Genomic DNA, 5,305 nt, shown 5'->3' with positions numbered 1-5,305 from the left:
ATCAGAGTGCCGAAATGCCCGGACTCGCTCAAAACTCACCCCGAAACACACCCGAGGCCCCCGGGACCTCAACCAAAAGTACCATCAAGTCCTAAAACATCATATAAAATTAGTCGAGCCCTCAAATCACATCCAACAACATCAAAACGTCGAATCACACCTCAAATCAAAATCTATGATCTTTGAACTTTCAAATTCTATATCTTGTGCCGAAACACATCAAATCAAGTCCGATTGACCTCAAATTTTGCACACAAGTCATAAATAACACAATGGAGGTAATCAAATTTTTAGAACTGGATTCTGACCCCGATATAAAAAAGTCATCACCTCGGTCAAACTTAACTTTCTATTTTAGCCATTTCAAGCCTAATTTATCTACTGGCTTCCAAATAATATTACAGACACAATTCTAAGCCCAAAATCACCATACGAAGCTATTGGAATCATCAAAATTCAAATCCGAGGTCGTTTACACATAAGTCCACATCCGATCCACGTTTTCAACTTAAGCTTCCAAAATTAAATTCATTCTTCCAAGCTAACTCCGAAACACCTTAAAACCAAAACTGACAATTCACACTAGTCATAATACCTCGTGGGAAGTTATTCAAGACTTCAAATAGTTAAAAGGAGTATAAATACTCAAAACGACCGATCGAGTCGTTGCACGTTCATATAATCCATATTTAATTATATCATTAATATCCCATTTATAGCCCATAGTAAGTATCGAAGTCGACCCCTCGTCACTACTTCTTCAGGGTTAGGCGGGATACTTACTGGGTACGCGTTGATTTACGTACTCATACTACACTTGCTGCACATTTTGTGCGGGTACACATATGTTTAGCGGCCTTGTGGGCACATGGGAGCGATTATGGCAGGGACTTAGGTGAGCTGCATTCTATACGATGCTCCAGAGCCAATAGAGTCTCCTTCAGAGTACTTATATTTTTCCTGTCCAATTGTATTCTGTACAGCTGTTGTATTTTATTTTACATTCTTAGTAAATGCTCATGCACTTGTGACACCGGGTTTTAGAATGATTATGGGTTGCATTGTATTGGAAATTATTTTAAGGATATTATTACATATTTTGTAAACTCCATCTCCTGCTATTTAGTTGAGGGGAATAACTATGATTTTAAAAATATTATAATGAGAATTTACTAATTATTGGTGTTGGCTTGCCTGAGAGTAGTGTCCGGCGCCATCACGACCTTTCAAGGATTTTGGGTCGTGACACTTGTTTGATGATCATGTTGTGCGAATTAGCAGGAGTTATAAAACTTTCATTTAACTTATAAGCATTAGCAATTTTCTTTTGTTGCAATGTCAAGTTATCTAATGCAACTACAATTAGGTTCATATTTAATATTACCTCATATCTAAAATAAATATCTTTTTAATTTTCTTTATGCTCATTAAGGAAATCATATAAAATATTTATTATAAGATTTATTAAGGATACATCCTTGAGTTCTAAGGACACAGGAAACCAAGTCTGGTGGATGAAATTTAGCCAATAGACTAGAGCGTGATTAATGGTGGTTCTCATGGCCCTCGGGTCATGGCGCCATAGATGATCGTCCTCAACCTCATTTTGGGTATACTGGGACGGTCTAATGGTTGTCTGACAGACTCTTCAATCTTTTTTTTGCTGTGTTTAACTCTTAGATGCATGATTTTAAATTAAGTAGTACTAAATTCTAAAATGTATTTGGTAAGAGTTTATACCAGTTTTGGTGTATTTTATTCGTTATCTATAAAATCTATATTAGATCAAGTTTACATATCACCTCGTATACATAATACCAGTAAGGGATAGCCTATGATGTGCAGGCCCAATAATACTATTACCTAATATTAGTGCCGTAAAAATGTTTATGGTAGAGTTAGATCGAGTTATTCTTAAAACACCTAGAGTCATTAAAAATTATAATTTTATTGGTTCCAACTATTATTGAAAATGAAAATTTAAAAGGAGCTTGTTTGATGATCATGTTGTGCGAATTAGCAGGAGTTATAAAACTTTTATTTAACTAATAAGCATTAGCAATCTTCTTTTGTTGCAATGTTAAGTAATCTAATGCAACTATAATTAGGTTCACATTTAATATTACCTCATATTTAAAATAAATATCCTTTTAATTTTCTTTATTCTCATTAAGGAAATCATATAAAACATTTATTATAAGATTCATTAAAGATACATCCTTGAGTTCTAAGGAGACAGAAAACCAAGTATGGTGGATGAAATTTAGCCAATAGACTAGAGCGTGATTAATGGTGGTTCTCATGGCCCTCGGGTCATGACGCCATAGATGATCGTTCTCAGCCTCATTTCGGGTGTGCTGGGACGGTCAAATGGTTGTCTAACAGAATCTTCAAACTTTTTTTTGTTGTGATTAACTCTTAGACGCATGATTTTAAATTAAGCAGTACTAAATTCTAAAGTGTATTTGGTAAGAGTTTATACCAGTTTTGGTGTATTTCATTCGTTATCTAAAAAATCTGTATTAGATCAAGTTTACATATCACCTTGTATACATAATACTAGTAAGGGATAGACTATGATGTGCATGCCCAATAATACTATTACCTAATATTAGTGCCGTAAAAATGTTTATGGTAGAGTTTGATCGAGTTATTCTTAAAACACCTAGAGTCATTAAAAATTATAATTTTATTGGTCCCAACTATTATTGAAAATAAAAATTTAAAAGGAGCTTGTTTGATGATCATGTTGTGCGAATTAGCAGGAGTTATAAGACTTTCATTAAACTTATAAGCATTAGCAATCTTCTTTTGTTGCAATGTCAAGTTATCTAATGCAACTACAATTAGGTTCACATTTAATATTACCTCATATCTAAAATAAATATCTTTTTAATTTTCTTTATGCTTATTAAGGAAATCATATAAAACATTTATTATAAGATTCATTGAGGATCCATCCTTGAGTTCTAAGAAGACAGGAAACCAAGTCTGGTGGATTAAATTTAACAAATAGACTAGAGCGTGATTAATGGTGGTTCTCATGGCCCTCGGGTCATGGCGCCGTAGATGATCGTTCTCAGCCTCATTTTGGGTGAGTTTCAGATGGTTAACAGATAAAAAATTGAACTACAATAGCTGCTGCAATTTCCTTCTGCCAGAAATCGAGCCTAGATTCGAGCCCAGAATCGAGAACAAAAATCGAGCCCAGAATCAAGTCACGATCGAGCCCAGGTTCGAGGGTCACGATCTAAGGCAGGGTCGAGGACCAGGATCAAAGCCACGATCGAGTCCAGGGTCGATGGCCACGATCGAAGGCAGGGTCGAGGACCAGGATCGAAGCTATGATCGAAGGCCAGGGTCAAAGGCCATGATCGAGGGTCAGAATCGAGGCCTAGGATCGAGGCCTAGGATTGAGGCCTAGGATCGAGGCCCAGGATTGAAACCCAGGATCGAGGACCACGATCGAAGGCCAAGATCAAGGCAGGACCGAGGCTGTTTAGGCAGAATTATAAAGTAGGGACTTCGCCCCGTTCACCATTTTTGACAAATTAGAGCTTGAGGAGATGCGATTTTTCATAGATTTTCAAGAAAAACTTGAGGTAATTCCTTTGTGATCATTTCTACCCCATAATATTGAATTATCATCGAATAATCCGACTAGATTACATACTTTTGAGGTGTAAATCGTAGATTGGAACTTAAAAATTTGGAAATAAGATTTATAGATTTAAGGATCGAGTTGAGGTCGGATTTTGGTAAAATTGGTATGGGTAGACTCATGGTTGAATGGGCTTTCGGATTTTATAACTTTTGTCAGGTTCCGAGACGTGGGCCCCACAGGCCATTTTTGAGCTAAAATTCGGATTTTTATGGAAAATTAGCATTTTCTTATGGAATTAATTTCAATGAATTTTATTGACTGAAACGAATTATTTGTGACTAGATTAGAGGCATTCAGAGGCAGATTTGTGAGGCAAAGGCATAGAAGAGTAAAGAATTTCACGCTCTGAGGTAAGTAACAGTTTTAAATCTGTTCTTGAGGGTATGGAACCTCAAAATTTTGTATCATGTGATTATTTTGGAGGTGACGCACATGCTAGATGATGGGTGTATGGGCGTGCACCAAGGGGATTGTGACTTGGTTCGTCCTGGGTAAAATCTAAAGCTGAATAACTTGTTGATAGTTATGCGCTCTCTATGTGTTGTGGAAACTTGACTATAAGTCATGCTAGAAATCATATTTAGGCTATATGTTGGTATTGTTGGGACCCACAAACATGTGAATTATCTACTTAAATTGTTGTTTTATACTCAGTCACAACTTACTTGATTATTTTATCTCAGTCTCTATTGTTCATTATTGATATATCATATCATTGTTGTTTGGGCTGATTTTATGATTGTGGAGAGCCCGGGAGACTGAAGAGCTTTATGACTGAGTGAGGCTGAGGGCCTTATTATGAGATATTATACCATAGCATGTGTGTTGGCCGTGCAGCACGTGAGTTGTCCGTGCGGATCCTTATATTATACTATAGCACGTGAGTTGGCCGTGCAGATCCAGATATTTATATTATAGCACGTGAGTTTTCCGTGCAGCATGTGAGTTGTCCGTGAAGATTATAACACTTGGGCTGTAGGAGTCCCTCCGGAGTCTGTACACCCCCAGTGAGCGCGGTTACCCATTGAGTTTGATTGCTGAGGGCTCGGAGCCTAGTGAGTGATTGTTGTCGTGAGAGGTTGTACTTTTTTTTCATTGGTTGATGCACTTAGTTGCTATCTATTGTTGTGGGGAAATCTCTGAAGAATTTTATATCCAGATTACATGAACTTGAATTGTATAAAATTGATTTGACTTAAAGTGCCGGATTTGAAAGTATGTCTATTCTTTGCTGGAATTACTGGAAATGAATTATAATTGTATAGCTCGTCACTATTTTCAGTTCCTTAATTATTATTGTTACTTGCTGAGTTAGTTATACTCATACTATACCCTGCACTTTGTGTGCATGTCCAGGTGCTTCTGGACATAGCGTGTGTTGATTCTTTCTTGCAGTTGATCTTCCGGAGATTTAGAGATAGCTGCCGTATTTCCCAGACCATGTCTCTCTTTCCCTACCTCATTGTTTACTGTATTTTGGTGTTAGACTATTATAGACCTTATGTTCCAGACTTGTATCCATATTAGATGCTCATGTACTAGTGACATTAGGTTTTGGGGAAAGTTCGTATCAGTATTTGTGGGATTTTGTATTATATTTAAATATAATATTTTCAAACTTAAGAGAGATTGTGGTTTATT

The 5,305-nt window shown here is 36.6% G+C and overlaps 1 non-coding gene across 1 annotated transcript; it reads left to right on the top strand.

Moving 5' to 3' along the window:
* The first annotated feature begins 1,396 nt into the window (after positions 1–1,396).
* On the top strand, positions 1,397–1,645 carry LOC142177677 (small nucleolar RNA U3). The gene has a single exon (XR_012706245.1). It is a non-coding gene; the product is annotated as a small nucleolar RNA U3 (small nucleolar RNA).
* Positions 1,646–5,305: the final 3,660 nt, after the last annotated feature.

The sequence above is a fragment of the Nicotiana tabacum genome, chromosome 23 (assembly GCF_000715075.1).
Source record: "Nicotiana tabacum cultivar K326 chromosome 23, ASM71507v2, whole genome shotgun sequence".
Classification (NCBI taxonomy): Eukaryota; Viridiplantae; Streptophyta; class Magnoliopsida; order Solanales; family Solanaceae; genus Nicotiana; species Nicotiana tabacum.
The sequence above is the reverse complement of the archived record's forward strand: the minus strand, read 5'-3'. Positions and strand labels throughout refer to the sequence as shown.